Raw genomic sequence first — 26,156 nt, forward strand, 5'->3', positions numbered from 1 at the left:
TTTTTGTAGTTCGTTCCAGTCATTGGCAGCAGAGAACTGGAAGGAGAGGCGGCCAAAGGAGGAATTGGTTTTGGGGGTGACCAGAGAGATATACCTGCTGGAGCACGTGCTACAGGTGGGCGCTGCTATGTTATGTAAACGATGTATGTTATGCTATGTATGTTAAAACCTCCCCCGTGGTTTCCTCACACACTTCTTTATCCCCAAACAGTTCCCCATAAAAATCTTCTACTACTTATTTTTTTAACTCCGTAATTGTCCTACCCTTAATCACAATTGTCTTTAAAAAGTACCTTGTACACTTCTTCTAGTACCCTCTCTTTGCATCTTAAAATAATCCACTTGCTCTTTTGTTCTGCTAGTAATGCCATCTCTTTCTTTACCTCTTTAATTTCATCATTAAAATCCAGGCCTTGTTGTACTAGATTAAAATACCTTTCCAGTCACCTCTGCAGTCCCACCATGCGTCTGTCCTTTTCTTTACTTTTTAAATTCCTATCTCTCTAAAGAAGGTCCTCGTCTTACCCTTCAACACTTCCCACCACTGTGCTTGTGTGTCACAGAAGTCCTGTAACGTCTGCCACTGGCTGAACTGCTCCCTGTACTGACTAACTACTCTATCATCTTCTAGAAGGGAGCAGTTCAGTTTCCAGGGACCTCTTCCCAGTCACACGACAGAGTTAGTGACAGGGTGCACGTCAGCATTACGTGATCTGAGAAGAAAGCAGGGGTTATTCTAGCATCAGTTGGGGGCCAGTGACGGGTAAAGAGATAGTCAATGCAAGAGGCTCTGGTGCCATCTGTTCTACTTAAAACACAGTTAAAATCCCCACCACAACTAGAGGATCCCTCCCTAGCATGTGGGACTGCAGGTCTTCTAAAAGTGCGCCCCAGTCATTTTTGTAATTAAAACCATAAACATTTAGCACATTAAAATCCCTCCCCATAAAGGTACAGTTGGCTAAAAGAGCACTCCCACCAAATACCACTGTGCGCCCCTTCACCACCAGCTGTGGGGTCTTGATTAAAATGTCAACGCCAGCGTTTTTGTTCAAATTGGATCCACTCCAAATGGAGGGCCCATGCTGTCATTTCTCCTCTCATTTCCTGTAAGAGGTTAAAAAGGGTAGACCACACTCCTGTAATAAAAATACATCTGAATTAAACCTTTCTAAAAGGTAGCACGTACAGAGAGCTGCCCCCACGCATGCACTGACACTGAAAACATCTACCAGCTGTTTGTTGAGTGCACCGTGGCCAGGCGGGTCTTGGCCCACTTTGTTCCCTCTGTCTCCCCCAAAAGGTTGCTGACACTAGCTCGCTTGATGACAGAGAACATCCTGGATGGTATGTCCTATGGAAGACAAGGACCATCAGGTTATACCAACAACAAACTGGGGAACAAACGACCCTGAGGAAGAGGATTACCACCCTTCTTAAGGATCACGCCATCAGAGATTTCCATAAAGACCCAGAAGATATGAAAGCGGTATGGGGGTGGCAAGATGGAAGGACATCAACATCTAAACCGCCACCCGAGCCTTCCAGACTAAGACAAACGCCAGACCTGTCCTCTGGTCTTCAGCAGCCAGCCTCGCCGCCGCATTGCTGCCATCCAGGACCTCTATACCAGGCGGTTTTTCAGTGGAATGCCCAGAAATGGTCAAAGTCTCCAGCCACCCAAGTCATAAAATGTTCTTTCTGCTACTGCACGGAAAGAGGTACCATTGTGTAAAGTCTGGGACCGAAAGGTTCCTGAGCACCTTCTACCCCCAAGCCATAACGGCTGAACAGTTAATAAAATGTCTACCCGGACTATATACATTGACCCCCTTTTCTTTGCACTGACTTTCATGCTCTGGGTCTATGCACACTCACTGGACTCTACACACACAAACTACACACACACACAAACTACACTCACACACAAACTACACACACACAGAGGCCACAGAAACACACTCATACATAAACACACTCTTCACATACGCTGCTGCTATTCTGTTTATTATTTATCCTGATTGTCTAGTCCCTTTTACCCCTACCTCATGTACATATTACCTCAATTACCTCGTACCCCATCAAATTGACTCAGTACCGGTACTCCTTGTATATAGCCTCATTATTGTTGTTTTATTGTGTTACTATTTCCTTTAGTTATTTAGCAAATCTTTCTTAATTTTAACTTTGGATTGTTGGGAAAGGGCTCGTAAGTATGCATTTCACGGTAGTCTACACCTGTTGTAGTCTGCATACAGTATGTGACAAATACACATTTATTTGATTTTAATTGCGGTACAATTATGCACTTATAACTTAAGGTACAAAGGATGACCTTACAGGGTATGACTAAAGTGACAAGTTATAGTACTCCTTTAAGAATAAATAAAAATAAAAACATCTGATAGTTTAATACAGTGGCCTGAAACTCATGGTTTACAGGCCACATCTAGTGATGGGAAACCAAGGCTTTCCGAATGCTTTGGAGCTTTCAGCAAATTGTGCCGAAAAAGTATTAATTACTCTGAGATGAAATATTGGTTCACGATGCACATTAGTAACATCTGCTGGTCAACAATAAATAGAAGCATGTGATTATGAGATGGAACATTTTTCTCCACTGTTTTCATCAAACCTCCATGGCGCAGCGCAAATTTGTTGGCTTTAGTAGCCTATAATCAGTTGGAATACCAGATTCAAATCATGCTTCCCTTTTTTTGCCTTCAAGTTTACTCTTTTTTTTAACGGAACCGATGACAATATTTAGGATGCAGTGCAGAAAGTATGGTTTTACGTAAAAATATTTTCAAAAGTGTGCCATCAACAGGATTCAACCTTGTACCCTCACCTCACCTCCCTGAATGTTCTATAGTTCCCTACTCTATCTGCAAGCTACCAGTCAGGTGAAACTACATGTAAAAAATCCTAATTATATTTATAAGTATGGTGTCCAGTAGAGGTCGGTATTTGAAAGCAGTTTAGAATCAAAGAAAGCACTGGAACCACGGCAAATTCAGTGGGATCTCGCTTTTTGCAACACACGGTTTGAAAAAGCACGTTATCAAACAAAGCTTTGGACGTCATTGATGACATTACTTCTGATACACGCATTGGCACATTACTTAGAATTTTTTTTCATGATATCCAATTGGTAGTTACAGTCTTGTCCCATCGCTGCAACTCCCCTACGGACTCAGGAGAGGCGAAGGTCGAGAGCCATGCATCCTCCGAAACACGACCTTACCAAGCCACACTTTCTTGACACACTGCTCGCTTAACCAGGAAGCCAGACGCACCAATGTGTTGGAGGAAGTCAGCTTACAGGCACCCGTCCGCCACAAGGAGTTGCTAGAGAGTGATTGTATGAGGAGAGAAGAAGTTGTGTTGAGTAGACTACAGTTTGGGAACTTAAGTTTGAATGCCATGTTGTAGATGATAGGGAAACATGAAACAGGTCTGGTGATGAGTGTTTAGTGGAGGAAACGGTGGAGCATGTGTTGATATTTTGTGAACTGTATGATGTAGATAGGGAGAGATTGTATGAAAAGGTTAGAGAGGCTGGGCAGGGTTGAGGTTTGCGTGGTGTAGTAGGGTGAGGAAAGCGAATGAAAGTGATGTCCAGGGCTCCATTTCACTTTCTTAGAGGAACAGGACTAAGGAAGAGAATTAGGTAGGTAGGCCGTGACTGGCCTCACACTCAAGTACAGTAGGTGGCGGTATTTCCACCTTAGAAGTTGGATGCGATCTGCCAACCCAATCCAAAAAAGAAGAAGAAGAAGATGCTTTAGGTAGGCTCATAACTTAGTCTTCCCAACTCTGGCAGTCATTCTGAATACAGGTTGAGTGTGATTAAAAATTACAAACGTTTTATATCCCCACACTGCCTCGATTCCAATAGGAATCCCGCCCGTCTAAAAACTCCCCTAGCCCGGACGACGCTGGGCCAATTGTGTGCCGCCTCATGGGTCTCCCGGTCCTGGGATCGAACCCAGGTCTGTAGTGACGCCTTAGACCGCTACGCCACTCGGGAGGCCCTCACATTGCTTAGAATTTAGCTGCTTAGCAATTTCTACGCACGCCTCGGAGCTCCGGAATCATCACTAGACACAGCAGGCCTGCAAGTCACATTGTGCTAGCTTGCAAGGTGATCTGTAATTCCTATTGGAATCAAGGCAGTGTGGGGATATACAACTGTAGTCTACTCCATACAGCTTCTTCTCTCCTACATACCATACTTCCCACCTCTTCCTTTACTGACTGATGTACACGATAAAATTGCCTCCCTTTGCCAAAGATCAATCCTTTTTGCCCAGATCAAAGACTTCCCTGCGGCCCAGCGGGATCTGAATATCTACCCCCTCTCTCACACCATTGTTAGCCACCACATCGTCCTTCTTATTACCCTCCACACCCACATAGGCAGGAACCCAGCAAAATCTTACCACCACTCCCATCCTCTACAATCCCATTAACAGCACCATTATCTCCACAAACAGGTCTCCCCTATCTGACCTGCCCATCTTCACACTACTCAACACTGCATCCGAATCAGATTAGATCGCCACTGAGTGGTTTCACCTCCTCCACCCATCTCAAATCTATAATCATGGCCATCAACTCGGCCACATACACTGACACATAATCAGTTAATCGCTTACATACTCCAACATTGAAATCTGGGATATACAGCCCTGCCCCCACCTTACCACCTTTACCCTGACCGTATGTTGCAGCCTAACATCTTTAAAATTCCTCCTAGAATACACCACGAAGCAGGACTTGGCCACAGATATCTTAAACCCACATGTTAGACACCAATCTTCCACAGCTTCTTGGCTCTTCCTCATCACATATTTCAAATTCCCATCTCTCTTCCATACAGCCCCATCATCGGCATACAAGACCACACCCACTCACTGTCCCACATCCTTAAATATGTAATCTATCATCAAGGTGAACGATACCACACTAAACACACTTCCCTGAGGAGTACTTTGCCCTTGGCGTTTTTCCTATTTTGTTGCATTACAACCTGTAATTTAAATGGATTTTTATTTGAATTTCATGTAATGGACATACACAAAATAGTCCAAATTGGTGAAGTGAAATTAAAAAAATGACTTGTTTATAACCTCTTAGGGATCCCTTCACCCCTATTCCCGCTCGAATCCCGGTAACGGGATTGATTTGACAACATCCAGTGAAATTGCAGCGTGCCAAATTCTAAAACAGAAATACTCATAATAAAAATTCACAAAACATACATGTGTAATGCATAAAAAAAAGCTTAACTTGTTGTTAATCCAGACGCCATGTCAGATTTCAAAAAGACTTTACGGCGAAAGCACACCATGCGATTATCTGAGGACAGCACCCCGCATACAAACACATACAAATCATATTGCAACCAGCCAGGTACGACACAAAAGTCAGAAATAACGATATAATTCATGCCTTACATTTGAAGATCTTCTTCTGTTTGCACTCAAAAATGTCCCAGAAACATCACAAATGTTCCTTTTGTTCGATAAATTCCTTCTTTATATCCCCAAAATGTCAATTTATTTGGCGCGTTTGATTCAGAAATACACCGGTTCCAACTCGCCCAACATGACTACAAAGTATCTAATAAGTTACCTGTAAACTTGGTCCAAACATTTCAAACAATGTTCCTAATCCAAACTTATGTATCCCAAAACGTAAATAATCGATACAATTTAAGACGGGATAAACCGCGTTCAATACCGACGAAAACAAAGTGAAGAGCGTTCCAGGTCGTGCGCTCCAAAAGACTTGAGTCCCTTTGTGTGACACATGGAAAGGAAAGGAATACTTCTTCATTTCTCAAAGGAAAAAGATAAACCAATTTCTAAAGACTGTTGACATCTAGTGGAAGCAATAGGAACTGCAAGCATATTTCTATTACAAAGGGATTACCATAGAAACCTAATGGAAAACATTGAGCTCAAAAAATGTTTTCCCTGGATGGATTGTGCTCGGGGATTTGCCTGACAAATAAGTTCTGTTATACTCACAGACATTATTCAAACAGTCTTAGAAACGTCAGAGTGTTTTCTATCCAAATCTACTAATAATATGCATATCCTAGCTTCTGGGCCTGAGTAGCAGGCAGTTTACTTTGGGCACACTTTTCATCTGGACGTGAAAATAATGCCCCCAAGCCCAAAGAGGTTTTAAGAAGTCACATAATTAGTTAAATAAAGTCCACCTGTGTGCATTTTAAGTGTCAAATAATCTGTCACACGATCTCAGTATATATATACACCTGTTCTGAAAGGCCCCAGAGTGTGCAACACCACTAAGCAAGGGGCACCACCAAGCAAGCGGCACCATGAAGACCAAGGAGCTCCCCAAACAGGTCAGGGACAAAGTTGTGGAGAAGTACAGATCAGGGTTGGGTTATAATTTTTTAAATTTTTTTTTTACTTTGAACATCCCACGGAGCACCATTAAATCCATTATTACAAATTTTTAAGAATATGGCACCACAACAAAACTGCCAAGAGAGGGCCTCCCACCAAAACTTATGGACCAGGCAAGGAGGGAATTAATGAGAGAGGCAACAAAGAGACCAAAGATAACAATGAAAGAGCTGCAAAGCTCCACAGAGATTGGAGTATATGTCCATAGGACCAATTTAAGCTGAATACTCCACAGAGCTGGGCTTTATGGTAGAGTGGCCAGAAAAAAGCCAATGCTTAAAGAAAAAAAGAAGCAAACACGTTTGGTGTTCGCTAAAAGGCAGGTGGGAGACTCCCCCAAACATATGGTAGAAGGTACTCTGGTCAGATGAGACTAAAATTGAGCTTTTTGGCCAGCAAGGAAACGCTATGTCTGCCCAAACCCAACACCTCTCATTACCCCGAGAACACCATCCCCACAGTGAAACATGGTGGTGGCAGCATCATGCTGTGGGGATGTTTTTCATCGGCAGGGACTGGGAAACTAGTCAGAATTGAAGGAATGATGGATGGTTCTAAATACAGGGAAAGTCTTGAGGGAAACCTGTTTCAGTCTTCCAGAGATTTGAGAATGGGACGGAGGTTCACCTTCCAGCAGGACAATGACCCTAAGTATACTGCTAAAGCAACCCTTGAGTGGTTTAAGGGGAAACATTTAAATGTCTTGGAATGGCCTAGTCAAAGCCCAGACCTCAATCCAATTGAGAATCTGTGGTATGACTTAAAGATTGCTGTACACCAGCGGAACCCATCCAACTTGAAGGAGCTGGAGCAGTTCTGCCTTGAAGAATGGGCAAAAATCCCAGTGGCTAGATGTGCCAAGCTTATAGAGACATACCCCAAGAAACTTGCAGCTGTAATTGCTGCAAATGGTGGCTCTACAAAGTATTGACTATTGTGTTTGTTTCACAATAAAATATATTTTGCCTCTTCAAAGTGGTAGGCATGTTGTGTAAATAAAATGAAACAAACCCCCCAAAAATCTATTTTAATTCCAGTCTGTAAGGCATCAAAATGGAAAAAATGCCACAGGGGTGAATACTTTCACAAGCCACTGTACCATTATCCACTTCGAACCACACTGAGAAATCGGACCCCACCCTCACCTGTATGACTCGATCAAAGAGGAATGGCCAACGCACTCAACTTGCGCAACAACTCTTCCCTCCAGTTGGTATTGGTATTGTATTGTATTGTAAGCTTTCTCAATATCAAAATACACAACACTCATCACCTCTTTTTAAAGGATCTGAATGGCAAGAACCATTTCAGTAATGGTTGCAATAAATACAAGTAACATATTGGATTATTTTAAATATATTTTTACATTTATATTTGATTATCATAAGATTAATTAAATACTCAATCAATCAACGTACATGCACAAACATAGATAGACAAAAATAATTATAAAAATCAACATGCAATAGAGAATGCTGGGAAATATGATAATATTGGGCATGGTTTTGGTTCAAAAATGTGTATGAGTTTCAGGCTCCTGTATTTAGTGATGTTATATTTGATACCGGAGCTCCATGGCATGCGTTGAAATCGCTAAGCAGTTTTCTTCAAAGCAGTGTGCCAATGCTTGTATCAATTTATCAGAAGCATGTGATCAATGATGTCCGAAGGTTTATTTTGTCAAACAACCACCTTGCCTTTGCGACGTCATATATAATAATTTGGCTGTTCTAAATGATTTTGACCAACAGGCGGCACTAGTTCATGTGTTGATCAAAGACTCAAATAATTACCTATTTTTGGCTGGAAATGTGTAATGCTTCCAGAAGCTTCATTTCACCAATACTACCTGTAAAACTAGGCCCTCAAAATAAGGCCTTATGAAATACATATGTTATTGTGTTAAAGTGGCACTCCAGTCTCCTTTTCACCTAATTTAACACCTGATTTACTTAAAAGGCACATCTCAAGTAGGTGTTCCACTGGAGGACACCTTTAAAGAATATATATATATATATTTATATATATATATACAAAAATTATGATTACATATTCGCTTCGCATCTCACTTGGTGAAGTCCATAGGACTAAAAATGGAGGAAAGCAACAACCATGTCTTTGTCATTAAGGTAATTGGCTGCACCATCTTATTTATGGCCTTCATAGCAAAGGGGGTGAATACATATGCATGCACCACTCTTTTTTTTTTTTTTTTTAAACAAATACAGTCATTGGTCATTGACTTGAAATATTTTAATATGGCATTACAGTAAGGAGTGTGTTAATTTAACACTGTTCTGGTGTCTATATGGGTCCACAGACTCAACACTCTGAGTTCATTTTGTTTTTTAACACTGGAGAATTTGCTGTGCACATTAATATTCAGAGTGCAGCTTCTTCCCTCCAAGTGAAAAAAAATGTTGGGAAGCAATTGGCTGTAATGACCAGCCAGGTCACCAGCGAATTCAGTTGTTAATGAAAGCTGATGTCTTCTATTCTGCCCATGGAACACAGGAATGGGCAATGCCTGGAAATGATATGGCCATAGACTATACACCTCCTAGCACTGATTGCATTGTTTACCACTGAAGCAGGTCCTAAGATGCATAATGATGTTACATCATACTGAGCAGTGAACACAGTATTTCTCCTCAGATGATGACTGATTAGACATATTTCTTGTGACACCTCCCAAACAGAGAGCAGAATACGGACCTGCATTGTCTCAAACTAACCTGGTCCCATAGCTGTTTGTTCCGTCTTGGCAAATCATATGGGTCATACTGTGATGTGTTTTATCCTGTTATGATTCGCAGTTCTAGGTGGTTCAACACTAGTACACATAATGCACTACTTTGACCAGAGCCGTATTAGTCCTGGTCAAAAACTAGTGCACTATTTAGGGAATATGGTGTCATTTGGGATGCACTTATCTGACTGGTGCCAGTGTTGCCAACTATTTTTCAGTGAGAATCACTATTGGCTCCTTGATTTGTTGCTAGAAATCACTAGATTACCCCTGAAAACTCGCTAAATTGACAACACTGGTGGCAGCAGGCAGAGTACACAGTTGCTATATCCAGCCAGATCGCTCAAAATTTGCTTAACAATTTGACATCTGTCCATGTCCTGAGGACGTCTGGAAATGCCTTCAAAACCGACTCTGGATCCGAAGGTTGCGTCTTCAATCCCAGTGCTAGACACTTGTTTTTTTTCTTAACCATTCAGAATGAATTCCAAAACTTTATGTTTTTACCCTATCCAAAACTTTAACTCTTCAGAACCATTCAGAACGATGCAAAACAGGACGAGCAACCCAGGGTGTCAAAGAACTTCTAAATTTGACATTTGGAGCAACTTTGAAATTTGATGTTTGGAAAAACGTGGATAAACGTCAGAATCTGAAGTCAAATTGGTAAAACTGAGATCTTGATGCTATACCTGCCCCTTTCCCTCCAATCAGATTGGTGTCAATTTTGTATTAATATATATTTCTTTTACTTTTAGTCTCTTTTTTATCCTGTTATTTTAATAGTAAAGAACTCCCCATAAAACGAGCTAGTTTCTTATTTTTGAATCTTGGAAAATGTCCCTTCCCCCACTCCTCCACATGTAAGCACACACTGCACTCATCCTGCAGCTGCACAAGCAGAGGATGCCAGTGCCGAGTGGTATTATGAGTAGAATGAGAGAATAGTCAGATTAATTGATAACTAAAATGGCAGTGCAGATGGCACTCTTGCTAAATGCAGAGAGGTATTATATGTAATGAATGTATATAGACCCCTTTCCAGTACACAGCACACTGATGTCACGTACGGATGCCCACGACTCTTGGCTGCAATAAGAAAGCTATTGACATTGACATCTGTGCCCGTTTAACATAGCCTAGATTTACGTTTTTATTACTTTAAACAAAATAACTTTTTGGGGTTCTCATGCTTACAATTATGTTTAGATTCTTACTTGAACAGTCAGTAAGATTATACAGTTGTAAGCACAACCCCCACCTGTGGACGTCGTGCCCTCATACCACCCTCATGGAATCTGTTTCTGAACGTTTGAGCAGACACATGCACATTTGTGGCCTGCTGGAGGTCATTTGCAGGGCTCTGGCAGGGCTCCTCCTGCTCCTCCTTGCACAAAGGCGGAGGTAGCGGTCCTGCTGCTGGGTTGTTGCCCTCCTACGGCCTCCTCCACGTCTCCTGATGTACTGGCCTGTCTCCTGGTAGCGCCTCCATGCTCTGGACACTACGCTGACAGACACAGCAAACCTTGCCACAGCTCGCATTGATGTGCCATCCTGGATGAGCTGCACTACCTGAGCCACTTGTGTGGGTTGTAGACTCCGTCTCATGCTACCACTAGAGTGAAAGCACCGCCAGCATTCAAAAGTGACCAAAACATCAGCCAGGAAGCATAGGAACTGAGAAGTGGTCTGTGGTCACCACCTGCAGAACCACTCCTTTATTGGGGGTGTCTTGCTAATTGCCTATAATTTCCACCTTTTGTCTATTCCATTTGCACAACAGCATGTGAAATTTATTGTCAATCAGTGTTGCTTCCTAAGTGGACAGTTTGATTTCACAGAAGTGTGATTGACTTGGAGTTACATTGTGTTGTTTATGTGTTCCCTTTATTTTTTTGAGCAGTGTATATTGAGACATTATCCGGTACAATGTGTTCCCTGGTTTACAAAAAGGTCATAGGTAGACAAAAAGTAACTTCAGAGGTACACATAGGAATTCACATGGTTCACATACCTTTTAGGGTACATGTGCGGATAATCTAGTATAATGGTACATTTTTCAACACAATATATTCAACAAAAGGTACAATCATTAATGGACTGGTGAAGGTGGTGTCAATGTGCTAGCTTGTGCTCATTAGCATATTTGGTGGCATGGTGTAATATATGTTGTATTTGTGCCAACCATCAGTGGAAATGTATGAGTTTGTGATTTATCATTATGTTCATGAAGGTTAAGCACCTCTTTTGATGCAGTCAGCACTGCAATTGTTTTACGACTCTGGTTTCACTTCACTGTGCACAACCCTGCATGGTTGGGAATTTGCTGGTGTTGTGTCCCTTGCTCTACCCTCTCTCTTTTATACTTTTCTTTGGAAGGCCATGGAGGCAGCAGTGGATTGACTAGGTCTGGCGCTGCTTTTCTGGTCCAGCGAGCCAGGCCGGAATAGCCTGAAGGACTGGGGAAGCCAGCAGGGTAACAGTGGCTTTACCGACGGACCACCCTGAACCTCCCCCCCAGCATCCAGAACCAGCACTGGACCAGCTGTCTGAGGAGGAGACAACGGACTGCAGGCCTTGAGGTAAGTAAAGTGCTGCCAAGGTGATCCTTACTCCCTCTAACCTTGGTCTGCATCCCTACTCCTTTGCCTTTTTTTTCTTCATCTGCCCTAAGGCTAGCACCGACCAGACCAGGACCAGGACCAGCGGACCGCAACCACCTGGATTAGACCAACAAAAGGATAGACAAGACCAGACAGCATCACCACCAGAACCAGAGGCATGGAGGAAGGTGCAAAGACACCAACCTACGCCTGGAGCGAGCAGACCACAGGGGAGTGCCTCCATTGGCCAGGACTGGAGCAGACAAACGATCAGACCAGACAACACCAAGCCGAAACCAGAACCAACACCCTCATCCAAATGTCTCCATCCATTCCCATCCCACCACCCTTCCACCCCCACAAGATGGCCGAGATGAATCCAAGAATTGTGCACCGCTACGAAGTGACGAGAAATCAGGACCCGCCTGGAATTCAGGAAGGCAGTTCTCCAGAGAGGTATAGGCTTTGTGCCTGGTGAAACTCCCAAGGCCACAGCAATCATTTGAAGCCAGTTTTAAGACCCCCAAGTTACTAGAACAGTTTTGGTTAAAATGCAGAAATTGTAAAGATAAGGTCCCAGTATTCAACTCAGACACAGAATCAAAAGTAGTTACAGTCCAATTCCACAACAAAAGCATCCAAGATACGACACAGAAGATGTCACCGCCCTCAAGTCAAAGGCTAGGAGGGTCCTGGAACAAGACAATGTTGGGACTGGGGCACGAAAATGCGTGGTTCAGTTAAGACCAGACTCAATAGGAGTGGGTGGAGTCCAACTCCTGCCCTGTACATTTTTACATGTTTTATTTTAATTTTAGTCATTTAGCAGACGTTCTTATCCAAAGCGACTTGAGTGCATACATTTTCGTACGTTTTTCACACTGGTCCCCTGTGGGAATCTAACCCACAACCCTGGGGTTGCAAGCGCTCTACCATTATGCTGGGGAACAATGGGGGCCCTGTCTACTTCCACACGAACCTGCAACCTGCGTGGGAAAGGGGGCCACTTCTTTAATACCTGCCACAATTCCGACGCAAGCAGGGCAAAGGCCAAGGCAAACAACACCAACCCCCCCACCCCCAGGCAACCACAATGACCAGACCCAGACCATTCCACAGGCACTGTCCAACCAACGATCCAAGATGTCCCAGAAATGGCCTCTGCCCCACCCACAATTTCCCAGAAACGGCCCGCACCCTTGCCACTCTCCAAGACGTCCCAGGAACGACCCCCTCCCCTGCCCTCACCCCAAAAATGTCCTGCACCACCACCCAAGATGCCCCAGAAATGAACCCCAACCCTGCCAGTCACATATGCTTTACTCCTTTGACACTCAAGAAGAAGAACCACAATAGCCAGAACACACAAAATCCAGACGATAGCCCCCCCCACCCCCCCAAAAAAACAGAAAAGCAAAGGAAGAATTAACAACTCCCCAGCAAGAGACCAGACAACAACAAAAAACATTATCAAAACCCCAAACCCAAACCCAGCATACAGGCCCACCGAAGTCCCCCACCTCCTCAGTAAAATCGTCTCCCCCTCAAAACCTTTCCCCATAATACTCTTTACTTCCCCTCCAATCTTTACCAGCCGTTGTCCCTACTGACCCAGATCTGTCCTCCATGGCCCTTACCGCCGCTGACTTCCTGGAGCCGCCCCTCCCCGGCCCCTGATCCCGCACAACAGCGAACCTGCCAGGCTCAGTCCAGACCCATTGGACCCTCTGAACCACATTCATCCCTTTCATCCCATCACCCAGTCAGTACAGGGGGCCACCAGGCAGTCAGTGGGGAAGCAGGTCAAGACCCATGGACAGCCAAGAACCCAACAACACTAATGACCCGATAGAGGCTCTCATCCACATCTGCAATGAAATAATTAACCCCAAACCTGGACGCCCCCTCAAAAACCCATTATCTTGACCCTGGAAATATCCCCAGAAGACAGACCACAGGAAGACGACACTTGGAGAATGGTCCGTGGCTGCCTCCCCTTCCCTCCTCTCTATAGATGGCACAAGGTACGTGCAAAGATCTGCCCCCACAGATGCACTCGCATGGAACACAGCTACCAACTGTTTCGTGAGTGCTCCATGGCCAGGCGTGTCTAGGCAGTGTTTGTTCCCTCTGTCTTTCAGCCTTGAGCGTCCAGCCTTGCAGCTGCATCGCTCCTCCAACACCAACACACTGTGAACTAAACTAAGGGAAAAAGACACTGAAAAGGCTATTTAAATTTTTACCTCAAGGATATTTTTTTAATTGTATTTTTCTGTTGATGTTGACAACATTTAATTTGCCTTCTGATTTGATCTGACCTAGGTTTTGCTCTGATTTATTGATTTAATTGTTTATTATTTATTCAACATTTTAAATGATTAATTTTTGTATTGAAATTTGAATTTGAAACTAATAAAATTACCCTTTTTAAGAATTTCTGATAATCAAGAGCTGCACTTGTTAAGATGTTACTCTGCATTTCCCAGTAACTTAACGGCAGCTTTTTCACAGAAAGTGAATGTTTTAATATTCAGTAACTTACTGTCAACTAGCTGCAAGTCTGCATTTAGGTGCATTTATTGTAGCTGGGGATTTTAACAAGGCTAATCTGAAAACAAGGCTCCCTAAAAAAAAATTGAATATCGAATGCGCGACCCAGCTGGTAAAATCTTGGATCATTGTTACTCTAACAGCCACAACGCATACAAAGCCCTCCCTCGCCCTCCTTTCGGCAAATCTGACCACGACTCCATTTTGTTGCTCCCAGCCTATAGACAGAAACTAAAACAGGAAACGCCCATGCTCAGGTCTGTTCAACGCTGGTCCGACCAATCTGATTCCACGCTTCAAGATTGCGTCGATCACGTGGACTGGGATATGTTCCGGATAGTGTCGAACAACAACATTGATGTATAAGCGGATTCGGTGAGCGAGTTTATTAGCAAGGAATATCTATGAAAGAATGCTGTACATCGACTATAGCTCAGCATTTAACACCATAGTACCCTCCAAACTCGTCATTAAGCTCGAGACCCTGGGTCTCGACCCCGCCCTGTGCAACTGGCTCCTGGACTTTCTGACGGGATGCGGGTAGGAAACAGGTGGTGAGGGTAGGGAACAACATCTCCACCCCGCTGATCCTCAACACTGGGGCCCCACAAGGGTGTGTTCTCAGCCCTCTCCTGTACTCCCTGTTAACCCATGACTGCGTGGCCAAGGCACACCTCCAACTCAATCATCAAGTTTGCAGACGACACTACAGTGGTAGGCTTGATTCCCAACAACAACGAGACGGCCTACAGGGAGGAGGTGAGGGCCCTCGGAGTGTGGTGTCAGGAAAATAACCTCACACTCAACGCCAACAAAACAAAGGAGATGATCGTGGACTTCAGGAAATAGCAAAGAGAGCACCCCCCTATCCACATTGACGGGACAGTAGTGGAGAAGGTGGAAAGTTAAGTTCCTTGGCGTACACATAACGGACAAACTGAAATGGTCCACCCACACAGACAGCGTGGTGACGAAGGTGCAGCAGAGCCTCTTCAACCTCAGGAGGCTGAAGGAATTTGGCTTGTCACCAAAAACACTCACAAACTTTTACAGATGCATAATCGAGAGCATCCTGTCGGGCTGTATCACCGCCTGGTACGGCATCAGCTCCGCCCTCAACCGCAGGGCTCTCCAGAGGGTAGTGAGGTCTGCACAACGCATCACCGGGGGCAAACTACCTGCCCTCCAGGACACCTACACAACCTGATGTCACAGGAAGGCCAAAAAGATCATCAAGGACAACAACCACCCGATCCACTGCCTGTTCACCCCGCTATCATCCAGAAGGTGAGGTCAGTACAGGTGCATCAAAGCTGGGACCGAGAGACTGAAAAACAGCTTCTATCTCAAGGCCATCAGACTGTTAAACAGCCATCACTAACATTGAGTGGCTGCTGCCAACATACTGACTCAAACCTCTAGCCACTTAATAATACAAAATTGGATGTAATAAATGTATCACTTGTCACTTTAAACAATGCCACTTTATATAATGTTTACATACCCTACATTACTCATCTCATATGTGTATACTGTACTCTATACCATCTACTGCATCTTGCCTATGGCATTCGGCCATCGCTCATCCATATATTTATATGTACATATTCTTATTCATTCCTTAACACTTGTGTGTATAAGGTTGTTGTTGTGAAATTGTTAGATTACTTGTTAGATATTACTGCATGGTCGGAACTAGAAGCACAAGCATTTCGCTACACTCTAAATAACATCTGCTAACCATGTGTATGTGATTTGAAGTCAGTTATTGCACATTTTCACAGTAGCTTACAGTAGCTCATACAGTATGTTACAGTCACTGACCTAACGGTGTTGCAGAGATGCGAGTATTACAATGACTTGTTAAACAGCTATGATTCTTGGTATCACACACACTTATGCCAGTTTTATCAAGGCTGGAGAAGTAATAGCATACAAGCTTCGTGTTTACAACCAGAATACAACAGACCATACTAACGTTCCCGCTCACGACAGACCAAAAATAGCTAACTGAAAGCCACACCTCCAATAAGCCACACCTGCAATATTCTGATAGGCTGTCACTGCTACAGTATGCTGCCAATTATTTGGCGACATATCGAATTCATTTGATTAATTCAAATGTGTGTTTTAGCTCAATGTTCCAAATGCCTGTATCGCAAGAATCAAGTTTTTTATTTTTTGTTTGTCTTTATGAACGTTCTATTCTGAACAAAAATATGAAACGCAACATGCAACAATTTCAATGATTTTACTGAGTTACAGTTCATAGGGAAATCAGTCAATTTAAATAAATAAATTAGACCCTAATCTATGGATTTCACATGACTGGGCAGGGGTGCAGCCATGGATGTGCCTGAGAGGGCATAGGCCCACCTATTTAGAAGATTAGCCCACCCACTGGAAGCAAGGCCCAGACAATCAGAATACGGTTTTCCCCACAAAAGCGCTTCATTACAGACAGAAATACTCCTCAGCTGTCCGGGTAGCTTGTTTCAGACGATCTCTCAGGTGAAGAAGTCGTATGTGGAGGTAATGGGCTGTCGTGGTAACACGGGGTCTGTGGTTGTGAGGCTGATTGGATGTACTACCAAATTCTCTAAAATGACAGTGGGGTGGCTTATCGTAGAGAAATGAACATGACATTTTATGGCAACAGCTGTTTTGGACGTTTTTGTGGTAGCATGCCAATTGCACCCTCCCTCAACATTTGAGTCATCTGGGGCATTGTGTTGTGTGACAAAACTACATAGAGTGGTTTTTTATTGTCCACAGCACAAAGTGCACCTGTGTAATGATCATGAATGATGATGGTAAATGTGTTCATGTTAATTAACAGTCAATTACCTTGAGACGGACAGTTATTTGCTTGACAATCACCGGCTGACAAAATTGTGTGACCGTCACAGCCCTACACCTAACCAATAAAACTATAAACGCTTATGGGATTTCCTCCAACCCGATACTACATTGTAAATCAAAATTCATGCCCTGTTCAATAGGACCAATGAATGTGGAACATGATTTTCTGTATTTATCTTGTTAGGTAGAGACTTGTTACCAAAACTTAATGCTACAATTTATTGTACCCCAGATGGAGTTTACATTGAAATCCCAAACAATGAGATATTAAACCAATGAGTAAGCAGGCAAATTGAACCACTACCCCAGGAAGAGTGGGGGTCTGACACTGCTTCCCAGTCTATCCTGTCTCAGGTGCCAGACTCATTATGGATGGAGCCCTCAAATGACAGTGGACTGAGAGGCAGTGCTAGCCCAGTTATAATAACTGTTGATCCCAGAAAGAAACTCTAGTCTCGAGAGCTACCTTAAACTTTGAAGGGAGCTTCCTTTTTATCTCTCCACTTCTGAATTGGCCAATGTATTTTCAAATTTTGGTGCATTACATATGAAAAACAAAATAATAGACATTTAATGAAGCGAAGCAGATTATTATTTTTTTAATGTTATTTCACCTTTATTTAACCAGGTAGGCTAGTTGAGAACAAGTTCTCATTTACAACTGCGACCTGACCAAGATAAAGCAAAGCAGTGCGACACAAACAACACAGAGTTACACATGGAATAAACAAGCATACAGTCAATAACACAATAGAAAAAAAGAAAGTCTATATACAGTGTGTGCAAATGGCGTGAGGAGGTAGGCAATAAATAGGCCATAGTAGCGAAGTAATTACAATTTAGCAGATTAACACTTTAGTGATAAATGAGCAGATGATGATGTGCAAGTAGAGATACTGGTGTGCAAAAGAGCAGAAAAGTAAATAAAAACAATATGGGGATGAGGTAGGTAGATTGGGTGGGTTATTTACAGATGGACTATGCACATGACTATGTACTATGTACAGCTGCAGCGATCGGTTAGCAGAATTAACAGAAATTTTTAATACATATTAAGAGTAACATTGTTAGGGTAGACTAAAAGGCAAACAATGCATCCAATAAGGAGAAAGTTATCATGATTGTTTTTATTTGTTTTTAAATCTTACAATGGGGTAAAAGCAGAACATAGTTTGCGAGTGATAATGTGCATTAGCAGTAGTGATTGAGAAGAGTTTTCTTATTGGGAAGAAAGGGAGTGTCCTAGTTGAAGGAAACAGATAGGGAGACTAGTGAAAGTAACAAAGTGAATGATAATATTAGTGGCTTTCAGATAGCACTCCAATAATGCAATATTTTAGTAATTTGAATTAAATGTTTCAATACATGGCCACATTACAAACAAGAGATTGAGCCTTGGGACTGATATAACATTAAAAGCTTCCATCTTGTGTTTGGTTTAAAGATAAGCTTCCTGTGGACCAATAGATAAGCCAACAGTGAAAGTGAGTGGTACTCAATTCAGACTGTAAGGGACACAGTGGGAAAATTTGTGACAGAGGTATGAATAATTGAATAACATACTTTTTTGACAATTTCCGATTCTTATTTCCAATAATTTCTTATTCAATAATTTGAACATACCAGTGATTTAAATAAGAAGGTAATGTCATCAAAAACAATAATCTGTTTCCATGACGTGGAACACTCTCCAGAATTGAAGTAGATCAAAGTAAATATTTTTAGTACAGAATATTGAGCTGATAAGTCAGCACCAACTTTTTGAAGGCCCTAGCGGATTTGTTAAACAACAGGTTGTATATTTTGACTAGTTGATGTCCCAGGGACAGTTAGTACAGAACAGGCCAATGCAACCCGATTGTGGTAAGAACTATGGAAACAATGGTTAAACATTGAGAGATTTATTTACCTCTGAGTCTATAGATCCCTTGTGTACATGTGTGTATTTTAGATTGCACAACCCTGAGTGAAGTGTTTGAATGGATAAAGTGTCTGGTTTTATGTGTTGATTTTTCTTACTCTAATATAAGTATTTTGATAGAACCTCCTTTGATAGAAATTATAATCTATTGCTTACCTTAAAATTTAAGGAAAACTATCACAGAGTGATAAAAGGAGGGAATGTGAGGGAAAATATTTGTGTGGATCAGATCATACACAGATTGTATGTTTAGCACACATACTACTTTTCTAATAACCAACTCTGTTGGGTTCATGCTTGTGACTGATTGATTGTACACATGGATTGATTGTACATGGGAAGAATCCTCATTATCACTGTTTAAGCAATTTGGAGGAAAGTACCCAGAACATTGCTTTGGGAAACAAGAGGAGTATCTCAGTTTCAATGGCTCAGCTTTGAGAGAAAAAGCCTCTTGAGGAATCGGTCAGTCACATGCAGGAGCCAACGTTAATAATGAAAATCATGCTTATATGTCTTGTTTGTGTAGCAGTATATAAGAACTGAGAGGGAACGCCCTTTTCATCAAGCTTGGATTGAGTTTGTGAAACTCTCCGGCCATGGTAAAAAAGATTGATTCATTTACATTGAGTTTGAGTCCTTAGTGGTGAATTTCCACAACACAGTCTTCCTGGAGGGGCAGATGAGTGAGGAGGATATTGTGCAGACTGACTCTTTCTCTGCATGCGTCACCAGACCAGAGATACTCTGAGAACCAGACACTGCTGTGGTCTGTCTGGTGTTTTTTTTTCTCACACAAGTCAACGAAGTCTGTTTTTTTAAACATCCATTTATTAATACCCCCTTGCATGGTCCATGAGTTTTGGTGGGCGGCCTTCTCTTGGCAGGTTTGTTGTGGTGCCATATTCTTTCCATTTTTTTAATAATGGATTTAATGGTGATCTGTGGGATGTTCAAAGTTTCTGATATTTTTTATAACCCAACCATGCTCTGTACCTCTCCACAACTTTGTCCCTGACCTGTTTGGAGAGCTCCTTGGTCTTCATAGTGCCGCTTGCTTGGTGGTGCCCCTTGCTTAGTGTTGTTGCAGACTCTGGGGCCTTTCAGAACAGGTGTATATATACTGAGATCATGTGACACTTAGTTAAATAAAGTCCACCTGTGTGCAATCTAATTATGTGACTTCTGAAGGTAATTGGTTGCACCAGATCTTATTTAGGTGCTTCATAGCAAAGGGGGGAATACATATGAACGCACCACCTTTCCATTTTTTACTATTTAGAATTTTTTGAAACAAGCAATTTTTTTCATTTCACTTCACCAATTTGGACTATTTTGTGTATGTCCATTACATGAAATCCAAATAAAAATCTATTTCAATTACAGGTTGTAATGAAACAAAATAGGAAAAGCGCTAAGGGGGTGAATACTTTTGCAAGGCACTGTAAGTACACACAGCAGTTGGATCCAAAAATCTCAAATTTGGACTCATCAAACCAAAGGAGAGATTTCCACCGGTCTAATGTCCATTGCTTGTGTTTCTTGGCCCAAGCAAGTCTCTTCTTATTATTTGTGTTCTTTAGTAATGGTTTCATTGCAGCAATTTGACCGTGAAGGCCTGATTCACACAGTCTCCTCTGAACAGTTGATGTTGAGATGTGTGTGTTACCTGAACTCTGTGAGGTGCAATTTGAGGTGCAGTTAATTACCGATTTCTGAGGCTGGTAACTCTAATAAACTTATCCTCTGCAACAGACTATAACTTTGGCATCTACCTTTCCTGTGGCGGTCCTCATGAGAGCCAGTCTCATCCTAGCGTTTGATGGTATTTATGAGTGCACTTGAAGAAACTTTCAAAGTTCTAAATTTTTTTTGTATTGACTGACCTTAATGTCTTCAAGTAATGTTGGACTGTTGTTTCTCTTTGCTTATTTGAGCTATTCTTGCCATAATATGGACTTGGTCTTTTACCAAATAGGGCTATCTTCTGTAAACCACCCCTATCTTGTTGCAACACAACTGATTGGCACAAACGCAATTAGAAGGAAAGAAATGTAACAAATTAACTTTTAACAAGGCACACCCATTAATTAAAATGCATTCCAGGTGACTACTTCATGTAGCTGGTTGAGAGAATGCCAAGAGTGTGCAAAGATGCCATCAAGGCAAAGGGTGGCTACTTTGATGAATCTCAAATATAAAAAATATTTAGATTTGTCTAACATGTTTTTGGTTACTATGTGATTCCATATGTGTTTTTTCATAGTTTTCATGTCATCACTATTATTCTACAATGTATAAAATAAAGAAAAACCCTTGTATGAGTAGGTGACTGGTACTGTCGGAGGTCCCCTGAAAAAAACGTGTCCGCCTATGGAAATCAAAGGCCTGTCCAAATGATTCGTTCTGGCGCCGGCCCTGATTATAGGGAATAGACTGCCATTTGGGATGTAGCCTTTGTCTGAGCTGTGCCAAAATCTGGTGGAGCTGATTAACTGAGTCCTGTAACTCTCCTAACAGAATGCTGTGCTGGTTGGGAGCAGGCAGATGACAAATAACATCCTGGGGAGTCTTGGCAGCGGTACGGCTTATATTTAGAGAGAGGTCACCTTTTTTGCGCCCCAAATGGAACCCTATTCCATTTACAGTGCTAGTTTTTACCAAAACCCTATGGGAAATAGGCTGCTATTTGGGACAAAGGCATAGTTACACTTCCTGTCTGGGTCTGGTCACAACAGAATGTTGTACAGTAGACTGCACAGTGTTGTGCAATTATTTCCAGGGTGGGTGCATTATATAACTATAAACAATTCTCTCCCGGGGTACGATTATAATACAATGTCAAGAAAGGTTTCTGAGCAGTGAGCACAAGCCTCTTTGGGACTCAAGTCCCTCTTCAAAGAAGCTAAGATGTATTCATTACTTTTTTCTGGGTCATACTTTTAAGAGACCGCTTGTATTACAAGCCAATCATCAAGCCAACATGTTCAACTATTTCCCCTCTTTTCAGGACCAAATGTATTATTGTTTTAAATCCAGTGCTGACACCAGGCTGGCCAAACCACAGTAAACACAGGCAGCCCAATAGAATGGTTCTCTGGAACTAGGATCAACCACCATGCCACCACAGGCAGTGTCTGTTCTGCTTGTCTGTCCATCTGAAAACAGACAGGACCGTCTGCTCTCCTGGTCCACCCTGACAGCCCTGTATATTGACCCCTACCCTGAGATGACATCTCCGGCGAGCTTCCAGGAGCTGACTGTGATGGACCCCCTCCCCACACCACCACAGGACAGCCTCCAGCATCATCATAATTACAGGGAAGGACTGAAGGATGGAAGCGCTCTGAATGGTAATAGGTTCAGGAGCATTTATAGAAGTCATGAGAACCTCTAGGCACACTTTGTTCAATTCTGTTAAATAACTATTGTTCAGTTCTAACATTGTTAAAATGTCAATTGCATGTTATCAGGATTATGAATATATACCCTAAAAAAGATTATGTGTAATATACAGGCATATAAAAGACACTTGAAAAACAATTGTTGCCCTTAAATTGTCTATATGACTTTAGGATGTAAAGCAGCATGTATTGTTCAGATGAAAGCATTACAAAGAATGCAAGGATAAAGACATCTCTGTAATGGTCCCGTGTGGCTCAGTTGGTAGAGCATGGCGCTTGCAACGCCAGGGTTGTGGGTTCATTCCCCACGGGGGGACCAGGATGAATATGTATGAACTTTCCAATTTGTAAGTCGCTCTGGATAAGAGCGTCTGCTAAATGACTTAAATGTAATGACAAAACTCTGCAAATACCTATAATTTTAAACGCCCGCAGTTCCAGTTTCTCATTCATTGCAAAATGACAACAACAGCCTGGGACTCTCTCCTCCCGTGGCTCCAGAAATATGCATTACCATTCCTAGCAGGGTCCATTGCATAGCAGACTCAACGGGGACATGAGATAGTTGTCTCTGCTAGTGGCGATCCCATGGAGATGAGTGTAGCAGTGTAGTAGTGAGATATGGCTGGCATGTTGCTAACAGCTGCCTCTCCCAGAGAGAAGGGTAGCGTCCCAAATGTTACACTATTTCCTATATAGTCTACTACTTTTGAGCAGAGACTTACGGTAGCAGTGTGTGGGTTAAAATCACTGGCTAAGACAGAAGAAAATCCATATTACAACCTATCTGTTGTGATAATTGCGCTGTTTGCTCTATAACCTGTTAGTTCATATGCCTTTCTAAATTCAACTGCAAGTTTGTTTCATCCAGTTTCGATTTAGACATGTAAATCTTGGTGGGGCAAGCAAAGCCACTACACAACACAACACAGCACTAAACAATACATTCACTGCACTGTAACTGTGCCCACAAACTGTTAGGGGCTACATAAAACTGTCCCAACAGCAGAGCTTTCTTTTCAGCACAATGGAGTGAATCCTTACCACCGCTACACCTGGCAATCAGCAGAGCCTTGTCTATCAGTGAAACAGTTCCATCGGCCTCCTTTACTGCCTTTTTAAAAGCCATAGCTGACTTGCTTAAACAAATGTGGTGTCTACTGACAATTGAGATGCACAAACTATGGCATAAGGGAACGACAGGCGAATAAGAGGCAATCCGTAATTTCGATTAAGACATTAATGAGCGAGCTAGGACGGACGTAGTCAATATATAACTATTCAGCATTTTTGAAAAGTACATCGACAGAATTCAGAACATGGGCCGTTCTTACAGTATTCTCCCTGTACACCATTTCAGAACCGTAGGATAAATAAAGGGGGCATATAAGCAGACAATGAAAGCTCTTACAATATTCAATAATTACATTTCTCTAAAACAGGATATAGGCTACATGTGCACCATCAAGTCAGAACAGTAGACTAAGTTATGAGGGAGGAAAGGGACCAAATCACTAGGGTGAGGCATATGGGATAATAACAGCTTACTACACAACATACACTTAGTATTACTTTATTGGCTACAGTATACATATCTCCCTGGCATATTTCGTCATTTATGCAATACATTTTTGGACTCACTGTTGTGCTGTGCTCACTTTAACAGTTAAATGGCGCGGTGATCCTTCTTGTGGGCACTAGAAAAGGCCTGAAATCCTGACTTGGAAATCTGAGTTTGATGACCGTTCTAAATTATTTCCGTATTTTCCAAGTCGGGGCTATTTTTTTCCTGAGTTCCCAGTTGTCTTGAACTCACTGAAGACAGAGATTTCCCAGTTCCGAGTTTCCAGCTGTTTTGAATGCTGCAGAAGTCATGCTGGATTGACAGCATTGCCAATGTATTCAAACTTTTCTGGCCCATTGCATTACCCCCTTTTTCGTGATATCCAATTGGTAGTTACGATCTTGTCTCATCACTGCAACTACCCTACGGAGACACGGCGAATGTCAAGAGCCACACTGCTTCTTGACACACTGCTCACTTAACCTGGAAGCCAGCCGCACCAACGTGTCAGAGGAAACACTGTCAAACTGACGACCGGGTCAGTTTGCAGTCACTCGGCCCGCCACAAGGAGTTGCTAGAGCACGATGAGACAAGGACATTCTGGCCGGTCAAACTCTCCCCTAACCCGGATGATATCTTCTGTATACCACCCCAACACAACTGATTGGCTCAAACTCATTAAGAAGGAAAGACAAATAAATTAACAATGCACACCTGTTAATTGAAATGCATTATAGGTGACTACCTCATGAAGCTGAATGCCAATAATTTTGCCAATAATTTGTTAAGCTGTCATCAAGGCAAAGGGTGGCTACTTTGAAGAATCTGTTTAACACTTTTTGGGATACTTCCATGTGTTATTTAATAGCTTTGATGTCTTCAGTATTATTCTACAGTGTACAGTAGAAAATAATAAAACTAAAGAAAAACCCTTGAATGAGTGGCTGTGTCCACATTTTTGACTGGTACTATATATATATACATAATAAGGGCACAAGGCGAGACCCAGATGCAGACATGGGAGGCAGATGGTTTGAGTCTTTGATATTTTTTACTTTTCCCAAAGGGGTAGGCAAGAGAATGGTCATGGACAGGTAGGCAGGCAGGCAGGTAGGCAGGCTCGAGGTCAGGGCAGGCAGGTACAGAGTCCAGAAACAGGCAAGGGTCAAAACCGGGAGGACTAGCAAAAGAGAATAGAAAAGGCAGGAGCACGGGAAAGCATGCTGGTTGACTTGGAACATATAAGACAAACTGGCACAGACAGACAACACAGGTTTAAATACCCAGGGTATAATGGGGAAGATGGGTGACACCTGGAGAGGGTGGAGAGAAGCACAAGGACAGGTGAAACAGATCAGGGTGTGACATAAATATATTCGTTTTTTTGCTAAACAGGTGGGGCTTGGTCCCACCTGCCCTGAATGATGCGTCACAACTGGTTTCATCGCAAAACTGGAGAGCAATCTCTGTCCGGTGAAGTCCACGAAGAATACTGTACGTAACAGTTTCATGACTTACAGCATGGTCAAGCAAGATAAAGTTTCTGACATTTTCGGAACACTAAACAAATATTGATTTAGAACCACGGAGCATGCGCAAATCGCAAAGAAAACAGGAGCTGTATCCACTATTCAAGCACCATTTCAATTTCAATATTATATATAAAAAATGATCAAGGGAGTACAAATGCTTGCTGGCTTCCCTTGCATTCAATGCTATGGAGTGCTTTCTCCAGTGAGATACATTCCTCCTTTTGCGAATTGAAGGAAAATTATTAAATAGAGAGAGACGGAAGATAAACTGTTTCATTTCTTTAAAATTTTTGGGGAAGGCTGGCAGGCTGGAAGGATTGACATCCATGCAAACACACCACTGGAGCATTATGGGCCCTGATGTCATTTGGGATGCATCTGTGGGCTCACCATGGTTCAGCCTTAGCAGATGAATACTAATCACTGCAGGTGTCCCGCTGCTCAAGACAATATCAAACACACTTTGATGTTTCAATACAACATGGTGAGCTATTTGTTTCTCCCTCCTCATTCCCGAAATAACAGAG

The 26,156-nt window shown here is 42.4% G+C and overlaps 1 pseudogene; it reads right to left on the minus strand.

Moving 5' to 3' along the window:
* Nucleotides 1–235: 235 nt before the first annotated feature.
* LOC139579686 (uncharacterized) lies at nucleotides 236–20,174 on the minus strand (annotated as a pseudogene).
* Between the last annotated feature and the right edge of the window lie 5,982 nt (nucleotides 20,175–26,156).

The sequence above is a fragment of the Salvelinus alpinus genome, chromosome 6 (genome assembly GCF_045679555.1).
Source record: "Salvelinus alpinus chromosome 6, SLU_Salpinus.1, whole genome shotgun sequence".
NCBI classification, from domain to species: domain Eukaryota; kingdom Metazoa; phylum Chordata; class Actinopteri; order Salmoniformes; family Salmonidae; genus Salvelinus; species Salvelinus alpinus.